General features: G+C 35.8%; 1 pseudogene; it reads right to left on the reverse strand.

Moving 5' to 3' along the window:
• Positions 1-3762: 3762 nt before the first annotated feature.
• LOC100391812 (bifunctional phosphoribosylaminoimidazole carboxylase/phosphoribosylaminoimidazole succinocarboxamide synthetase pseudogene) lies at positions 3763-7920 on the reverse strand (annotated as a pseudogene).
• Positions 7921-10503: the final 2583 nt, after the last annotated feature.

A 10503-nucleotide genomic window follows, 5' to 3' on the forward strand; every position in this document is an offset into this window, starting at 1 on the left:
ATTCTAAAAAGACTCAAAATAATTAATACATAATTATCCTTAAGTCTTTAAATAATTGCTCACAATTTGCCCATTTTTTTCTACATTTTTCTTCCTCATTTAGTTATAAGTTTTGCCTTCCTCACCTAATAATCAGTTTGCCAACAATCATGTTATTTCTTAAATGTTTACTTAGGCCTTTAAAAAGCAATCACTGAGATTTAGCTCTTTATAATTATGACATTATTTCCTGAGTGCTCTTTCAAACTAAGAAATTAAAATAAATAATTTTATTAAGTTTTAGAAGTCAACCATGACACTTTACAGCACTTCCTCCCATTTACTCTATAAAATCTTCAGAATGGTAGTATACCTGAAACTGACTTGTGTATGTACCAGACAGCACAGTGAGTTGGTTTTAATATAGACTAAATTTCTTTAGAGTCTGATGAAAACATGACCACGTTTGAAGTGAATTTTTTATTATTTTCTCTTTTAGCTGTGCTAAGAATTAATGTTTTAAAATAATCCATTACTGCTTTATACCATTATATAAAGTATTCTTATTTTTCTGATTAGTAAAATAAAATGTGCCTGAGCAATTATTTCTAAGGAGAAACAGCTCCATCTAAAGGTAATTATGAATTATGTCAGTCTTGTTTTTCACTACCAAATTTGCAAAAAACTATTGCAAAAATGATTTTACTGGTAGAAACAAAGACTTCTTTGTCTTTAAAATAAAACTCTATTTAGCATACATATTTAAAAAGAATATATACTTATACAGCATGCATATATCTATTTAGCATACAGATTTAAGAATATATATAGAGACACCCACATCTATATCTATCATCTGTCTTATCTGTCAATCTATATCCTAGATATGTTAACTAACATATATTTGAATAAAGGAAAACAGATTCCATATTTACAAAAGTTTTATGTGTTTATTTAGCAAAAGTTGATATAATTCAATTTTGGGTTGAGTTTGAAATATGGCTTGTGCTTTTGAGATATAGTATATTGATGCCTTTTGCAATACTGAATTACTTTTTTAGCATTATGAAAAGGATCATTTCACCATAATTGATTATACCTTATTGGTGCTATTTTATCAAAAAAATTATTAATGTTTGTTTTTTCCTGTAAACATTTCCAAGCCACCTATAAATTTCATGTTTAATCTTCAGAAGGAAGTAATATAAATGATGTGTAATTTGAACACTAGTTAGAAACAAATTTTTGGTCATAATGATTTTGCAGGGTAGTTTTTTTGGTTTAGACATTGATATGGTTTGGCTGCCTGCCCATCCAAATCTCATCTTGAATCCCCAATTGTCATAGGAGGTACACAGTGGGAGATAACTGAATGATAGGGGAGGTTACCCTCATTCTGTTCTCACGATAGTGAATGACTTTTCATGAGATAGGATGGTTTTATAAAGGGCTTTTTCTACTTTTACTGAGCACTTCTTCCTGCCATTATGCAAAGAAGGATATGATTGCTTCCTCTTTTGCCATAATTGTAAGTTTCCTGAGGCCTCCTCAGCCATGCTGACCTATGAGTCAATTCGACCTCTTTTTTTAATACTCAGTCTCAGGCAGTTATTTATACCAGTGTGAGAAAAGACTAGTACAGTAAATCGTTACCAGAAGTTAATGGAGTACTGCTATAAGGATACTCAAAAATGTGGAATCAACACTGGAACTGGGTAACAGGCAGAGGTTGGAACAGTTTGGAGGGCTCAGAAGAAGATATGAAGACGTGGGAAAATTTGGAACTTCCTAGAGACTTGTTGAATAGCTTTGGCCAAAATGCTGATAGTCATATGGACAATGAAGTCCAGGCTGAGGTGGACTCAAAGGAAGAAACATTTTGGGAACTAGAATAAAGGTGACTTTTTCTATGCTTTAGCAAAGAGACTGGTGGCATTTTGCCCCTGCCCTAGAGATCTGTGGAAATTTGAACTTGAGAGAGACAATTTAGGATGCCTGGCTGAAAAAACTTCTAAAGAGCAAAACATTCAAGAGGTCACTCAAGTGCTATTAAAAGCATTCAGTTTTATGTATTCACAAAGATATGCTTTGGAATTGGAATTTATATTTAAAGGGGAAGCAGAGCATAAAAGTTTGGAAAATTTGCAGTCTTGCAATGTAATAGAAAAGAAAAACAATTCTCCATCTAGCTGCAGAAATTTGCACAAGTAACAAAGGGTGAAATGTTAATTGCCAAAAAACTGGGAATAATGTCTCCACAGCATGTCAGAGATCTTCACAGAAGTCCCATTTATCAGAGGCTTAGAGGCCTAGGAGGAAAAAATGGTTCTGTGAACTGAGCCCAGGGCCTTGATGCTTTGTGCAGTCTTGGTACTTGGTGTCCTACATCCCACCTATGGCTAAAAGGGATCAATGTTGCTTCAAAGTGTGCAAGCCCAAAGCCTTGGTGGCTTACATGTGGTGTTGGGCCTGTGGGTTCACAGAAGTCAAAAATTGAGGTTTGGGAACCTCTACCTAGATTTCCAAGGATGTATGGAAATTCCTGGATGTCCAGGTGTAAGTTTGCTGCAGAGTAAGGGCCTTCATGAAGAACCTCTGCTAAGACAGTGTGGAAGGGGAATGTGGGGTTGGAATCCCCACACCACACAGAGTCCCAACTGGGGCACTGTCCTCCAGACCCCAGAATGGTAGACATACACTAAAATCTTGTATCATGTACCAGGAAAAGCTGCAAACACTCAATGCAAGCCCATGAAAGCTTCTAGGAGGGGCGTGTATGCTGCAAAGCTAGAGGGTGAAGCTGCCCAAGACTATAGGAGCCCACCTCTTGCATCAGAGAGACCAGGATGTGAAACATGAAGTCAAAGGAGATAATAGTGGAACTTTAAGTTTTAATAACTATCCTACTGGATTTAGAACTTGCATGGGGCTTAAAGCCCCTTCTGTTTTTTCGAATTTCTCCTGTTTGGAATGGTGTATTTATTGCTCCAATGCTTGAAGCCCATTGTATGTAGAAAGTAACTAACTTGTTTTCATTTTACCTGCTCATGGATGGAAGGGACTTGCCTTCGCTTAGATGATACCTTGGGCTTGGACTTTTGGGCTAGTGCTGGAATGAGTTAAAACTTTGGAGGACTGTTGGAAATACATGATTGTGTTTTAAAATGTGAGGACATGGGATTTGGGAGGAGCCAGGGACAGATGATTTGGTTTGGCAGTGTCCACACCCAAATCTCATCTTATGTTGTAATCCTATAATCCCCATGTGTTGTGGGAGGGACCCAGTAGAAGGTAACTGAATCATTGGTGCAGTTAACCTCATGCTGTTCTCCTGAGAATGAGTGAGTTCTCACAAGAATGGATGGTTTTAATAATAGGCTTTCCCCCCTTTTTCTGTGCACTTCCTGACATTATGTAAGGAAGCCATGTTTGCTTGTCTTTCGATCATGATTGCAAGTTTCCTGAGGCCTCCCGAGCCTTGTGAAACTGTGAGTCAATAAACCTATTTCCTTTATAAGTTGTCCAGTCTTTGGCAGTTATTTATAGCAGCATGAGAATGGACTAATACAGACACTGTGATAACTGAAATGCCCATATAGAATATTTTGTTTTCTAGGATTTGGTATTCAGATTTATTAATATGGATCTAGAGAAGCATTTATTCACTAATGCATTTCATTTGTGTTCTCTAATATAAAATCACCTTTTCATCTTGCTTGATTTTTCTGCAGCTAAATTAGAAATTTCTAGTTTTCTCTCTAAGAAATACAATGATGCTCTTTCTTACAAATTACCTTCTCTGGTTTTCTTGTGGGCCTGATTCAAGAGAATCCATGCATTCAAAATGATTTCTTGCAGTTTTTCCCCTACCAAATGCTTATTTATTCCAAATATCTGAGTGGCAATCTGAGGTAATCCTTCTGGAGAAAGTATGGTTGAACATTCTAGACCACTGGGAAGTTGAGGAAAAGTACACATATCCTTAGCTCTCAAGTCTGGTTTAAGAAGAAAACAGCTAATAAAATGATATGTAGGGTTGCCATACATTACTGGCCCCAAATCCTATTTTCCACTTGCCACTACCACAAATACAGTAGGAATGCTATCCCCTTCATACTCAGCTTTAATCCTCAGAGTATCATCTGGTCCATTATGTTCTGATGTTACTCAAAATTCACATGGATTTCCAAAATTTCCATAGGCCTTCCTAATTTTTTTAAAAGTGACGATGGTCAGAGTAGAGCCCATCAATACTACAATCCTCAGCTGACTTTCTGATGTCAAAAGCAACTCTATGCAACCCACTAAAAGATTTTCTTTACTTTTTGGAGCCCTTCAGGAGTTACTTCTTTGAGGTCCCAGTAAGACCTTTAGTCTTTATGTTGGCTTAAATCCCCTGATGGCCAAAGTCTCCAAAAATTATTATGAATAATGCCAGCAAGAACAATTAATTTGATGGTTACATGAACACCAAATTTAATCTTCATTTCAACCAGTATACAGTTCTGGGGCATAGAGGATTTCTCCAGTATTTTTAAAATAGCCTGTGTTGCATGACTCAAATATTCACTTCAGTTTGGCCTATAACAAGTCCTATGAAGCAAAATTTTTGCAGCCATTAGCTATTCCTAAGATTACTATGGGTCATTATTGGCATCATCCTTGAAAAACATTACCACTCTAAGAAAAACAAAATAGAAACAATAAAAAATGATAAAGAGGATATCACCACTGATCCCACAGAAATACAAACTACCTTCATAGACTACAATAAACACCTCTAAGCAAATAAACTAGAAAATCTAGAGGAGATGGATAAATTCCTGGATCCATACACCCTCCCAAGACTAAACCAGGAAGAAGTTGAATGCCTGAATAGACCAATGACAAGTTCTGAAATGGAGGCAGTAATTAATAGCCTACCAACCAAAAAAAGCCCTGGACCAGATGGATTCACAGCTGAATTCTACCAGAGGTACAAAGAGGAGCTTGTACCATTCCTTCTAACATTATTCCAAACAACAGAAAAACAGGGACTCCTCCCTACTTCATTTTATGAGGCCAGAATCATCCCAATACAAAAACCTGGCAGAGACACAACAGAAAAACAAACTTTCAGGCAAATACTTCTGATGAACATCGATGTAAAAATCCTCTGTAAAATACTGGCAAACCAAACCCAGCACCACATCAAAAAGCTTATTCACTACAATCAACTCAGCTTCATCCCTGGAATGCAAAGCTGGTTACACATACACAAATCAATAAATGTAATCCATCATATAAACAGAACCAATGATAAAAACTATGATTATCTCATTAGATGCAGAAAAGTTTTTCAATAAAATTCAACACCCCTTCATGAAAACTCTTAATAAACTAGGTATTGATGGAACATATCTCAAAATAATAAGAGCCATTTATGACAAACCCACAGCCAATATCATATTGAATGAGTAAAAGTTGGAAGCATTCCCTTTGAAAACTGGCACAAGACAAGGATACTCTCTCTCACCACTCCTATTCAGCATAGTATTGGAAATTCTGGCCAGGGCAATCAGACAAGAGAAAGAAATAAACAGCATTCAAATAGGAAGAGAGGATGTCAAGTTGTCTCTGTTTGCAGATGGAACAATTGTATATTTAGAAAATCCCGTCATCTCAGCCCAAAATCTCCTTAAGCTGATAAGCAACTTCAGCAAATCCTCAAAATACAAAAATCAATGTGCAAAAATCACAAGTGTTCCTATACACCCATCATAGACAAACACAGAGATCCAAATAATGAGTGAACTCTCATTTACAATTACAACAAAGAGAATAAAATACCTAGGAATACAAATTACAAGGGATGGGAAGGACCTCTTCAAGGAGAAATAGAAACCACTGCTCAAGGAAATAGGGAAGACACAAAAAAAGGGAAAAATATTCCATGATCATGAATAGAAAGCATTAATATTGTGAAAATGGTCATACTGCCCAAAGTAATTTATAGATTCAATGCTATTCCCATCAAGCTACCATTGACTTTCTTTACAGAATTAGAAAAAACTACTTTAAATTTTATATGGAACCAAAAAAGAGCCCATATAGCCAAGACAAACCTAAGTAAAAAAGAACAAAGCTTGAGGCATCATGCTACCTGACTTGAAACTATACTACAAGGCTACGGTAACCAAAATAGCATGGTACTGTTACCAAAACAGAGATATACACCAATGGAACAGAACAGAGGCTTCAGAAATAACACCACACATGTACAACCATCTGATCTTTGACAAACCTGACAAAAACAAGCAATGGGGAAAGGATTCCCTATTTAATAAATGGTGTTCAGAAAACTGGCTAGCCATATGAAGAAAATTGAAACTGGACCCCTTCCTTACACTTGATACAAAAATTAACTCAAGATGGATTATAGACTTAAATGTAAGACCTAAAACCATAAAAACCCTAGAAGAAAACCTAGGCAATACCATTCAGGACATAAAGACTTTATGACTGAAACACCAAAAGCAATGGCAACAAAGGTCAAAGTTGACCAGTGGGATCTAATTAAACTAAAAAGCTTCTGCTCGGCAAAAGAAACTTATCATCAGAGTGAACAGGTAACCTACAAAATGGGAGAAAATTTTTGCAATCTATCCATCTGTCAAAGGCATACCCAGAATCTACAAGGAACCTAAACAAATTTACAAAAAAAAAAAACCAAAAAACACCATCAAAACGTGGGCAAAGAATATGAGCAGAAACTTCTCAAAAGAAGACATTTATGTGGCCAACAAACATATGAAGAAAAGCTTATTATCACTGGTCATTAGAGAAATGCAAATCAAAACCACAATGAGGTACCATCTCATGCCAGTTAGAATGGCAATCATTAGAAAGCCAGGAAACAACAGATGCTGGAGAGAATGTGGAGAAACAGGAACACTTCTACACTGTTGGTGGGAGTGTAAATTAGTTGAACCATTGTGGAAGACAGTGTCCCAATTCCTCAAGGATCTACAATATACCATTTGACCAGCAATGCCCTTACTGGGTATATACCCAAAGGATTGTAAATCATTCTGTTATAAAAATGCATTCATGTGTATGTTTATTGCAGCACTATTAACAATAGCAAAGCCTTGGACCCAACCCAAATGCCTATCAATGATCGACTGGATAAATAAAATGTGGAACATATACACCATGGAATACTATGCAGCCATAAAAAAGGATGAGTTCATGTCCATTGCAGGACATGGATGAAGCTGGAAACCATCATTCTCAGCAAACTAACACGGGAACAGGAAACCAAACACTGCTTATCCTCACTCATAAGTGGAAGTTAAACAATGTAAACACATGGACACAGGGAGGAGAATATCACACATCCGGTCTGTTGGGTGATGAGGGGGTAGGGGAGGGATAACATTAGGAGAAATACCTAATGTAGATGATGGGTTGATGGGTGCAGCACACCACCATGGCACGTGTATACCTAGCTAACAAACTTGCACATTCTGCACATGTATTCCAGAACTTAAAGTAAAATTAAAAAAAAAAAAAGAATAAGAAGAAAAACATCTTCACCCTAGATGGGTGAAACCTAAATCCTTCTTTGACACCAGGATTTCTTTTGAGAAAAGAACTAGTTGCGGTTATTCTGCAAACTCATTCAATTGGGATTATTTTACACTGGGGCACAATGAAAGCTGTCTCCCCATATTTTGTGGTAAAAGAAGTTTTAATACCTTCTTCCTGTAACAACTGAAAAATACAACTGGTAATTTTACTTGAGATTGCAGGTTTTCCATCAAGGTGAACCCTTCTAGCTGCATTTCCAGCTATAATCTGGTCCTTGGACTGTAGGAGGACTTATCCTTGATTATCTAACATTTCATAAATAAATAAATAAATAAGTAATAAGTGTTGCCCTTCAGAGAAGAGAAACATAGTAAAATTACTATCATTTCTCAAACTACTAATTTGAAGATATGGCCACTATCCTCAAATAGTTTATGGGAATTGTCATCCAAATCCTATAGTTTAGATAATTAAGATCCACAGTGATAAAATATGTTAAATTACAACAGCTTTTGGAGTTAGACTGAAGTCAAATTTCTGTTCTTTTTTTTTTTTTTTGAGACAGTCTCACTCTGTCAACAGGTGCCAGGCTGGAGTGCAGTGGCACGATCTCAGCTCACTGCAACCTCAGCCTCCTGGGTTCAAGCAATTCTCCTGCCTCAGCCTCCTGAATAGTTGGAACTACAGGCACGCGCCACCACACCTAGGTAATTTTGTATATTTTAGTAGAGACAGGGGTTTCACCATGTTGGCCAGGATGGTCTCAATCTCTTGATATCGTGATCTGCCCGCCTCAGCTTCCCAAAGTGCTGGGATTACAGGCATGAGCCACTGTGCCCGGCCAATTTCTGTTCTTTTATTGGATTTATCACATTAAACCAGTTACTTAACTCCATGTACATCAGTTTCTCATCTATAAAATGAAGATGAAAAATATATATGGTATTTTATGTATTTATTGTAGACTAACTGAGTTAACACATGTAAAGCCCTGAGAACAGTACCTAGAAGGACTCTGCAAACATTTTTGTTGTGGTTATTACTTTTACTCAAAGTCACACAGTCAGTAAATGAACTAGCTGAGATTTAAGTCTAAATCAAATTGAAACCAAATAACTCTCCACTTAAGATGATTTTGCCAGTTATAATGAAACAAATTTAGAGGTGGCTGTGATATTGAGGAAGTAACTCTGTGTAAGGGCATTTTGAACACAGGCATTTCAATCGGATATGTTTTCCTGAACTGAAACTTTAGGAAAGTGTTGGTTTTCTGAAGTATACAATTGGTATAGTACTGGAAATACTTTCTGGAGATACTAAAATACTAAATGAGATAAAAACGTGAAAAACGTAATATAACTTTAAGCTTAAAGTTAAAACACATAAGCAATGTAATTATTAATACAATTATTTTGATGATATTGACAGTATTTAAGGAATCTCTCTTTTGTTGCAGTTTTTTCTAAAATCATTATACTTCTTTTAATCATGACACATTTTTTCTTCTGAGATTATATACAATTTTTTTTAACAGGGTGTCAGAAATAGAAATAGAGAAGGAAAAATTGAAACCGAGAAAGAATAAAAATTGATCAAGCTGGATAGCACCATTGCTGAATAAAAGCAAGGTTTAAGTATGAAAAGTGATTTCTTATGTGACTCATACATTGCCTCTAAAAATACTTCAAAATCATGACAACATGCAATTGAATGTATGCTGTGTTTTACAAACCTATTAAGAGTAAATTCGTTATTTTATAATTTTACAGAGTACAGTTTGGTTTTGGTTTTTGAAGTTTTTTATTAATGAAGCATAAGACTTGGATATTCTTACAATTCACCTCCATGTAGTCTTGAAAAATATATACAATCATCTCTGTCCTACATTTATCTATACTTTAAAATGCTACGTGATTCTTAGAAAAGCCACTGGAGTTTGCATTTAACTTGTTGAGACTAACTTTTAAAATATGTTGTGAAGGTCTAATGATCTCTGAAAGACAATGTTTATCAAAGTAAGTTCAAGAAGTTAAAATTATGCTGTAGGTAGATGTTAAATTTTTGTTTTCCTGCTCTGCAGAGAAGAGAATATAGAACCTCTTCAATTAAAAATTTTAGGTTGATCAATTGGGTAATATTTTTTCATAAGACAGCTATTTCTTTTAGAAATCACTTTTAGCCAAAATGCCTTTATTCCCCCAAATACTCCATTATTTGTCAAAGCCATCTATATATTCAATAAACCACAGTATTAGTTCTGTATGCTGTGTAACAACTTATCATAAACTAAGAAGCTTAAAACAAGACACATTTATTATTGCATACTTTCTGTGGTCTAGTCACTTGGACAGGGCGTATCTGGGCTGTCTCATCAGGGTTTCACAAGGCTGAAAATCGTGGTATCAGCCCAGGATGAGTATTTATTAGAGCCTTAACTAGAGAAAGAACTGCTTCCAACATACCTCATATTATTGTATAAATTCACTTCCTTGTACTTTTAGAATTCATGGCAGCTTGCTTCTTTAAAAGCAGCAACACAGGGAGAAAGCAAGTGTGCTAGCAATATAGAGACTTACAAAATGTAATACAATTACAGGCATGACATATCGTCACTTCACCATGCTCTATTTGTTAGGTGAAAGTCACAGGTTCCGCTGACAAACAAAACATTATATTAGAATCTGGATATAAGGTGTTAGAATTCAATGGGTCCATCCTAATGTTTGCTTTTCACATTCACCTGACATGTCCAAGCTAATTAGAAATTCTTCAGAATTTCTATCTATAAACCCAAATTCATATATACAATTAAATTCAGGTGTAACCAGTCTCAAAGTGTCAACATCAAACACATTTAAACACAAATGCATTGTTTCATTCTATATGCAGACATTTTCATTGACTAAACAACACTGGGGGAATAAATGGCTTTCTCTGCATGGTGAATATAAT

The sequence above is a fragment of the Callithrix jacchus genome, chromosome X (genome assembly GCF_049354715.1).
Source record: "Callithrix jacchus isolate 240 chromosome X, calJac240_pri, whole genome shotgun sequence".
Classification (NCBI taxonomy): Eukaryota; Metazoa; Chordata; class Mammalia; order Primates; family Cebidae; genus Callithrix; species Callithrix jacchus.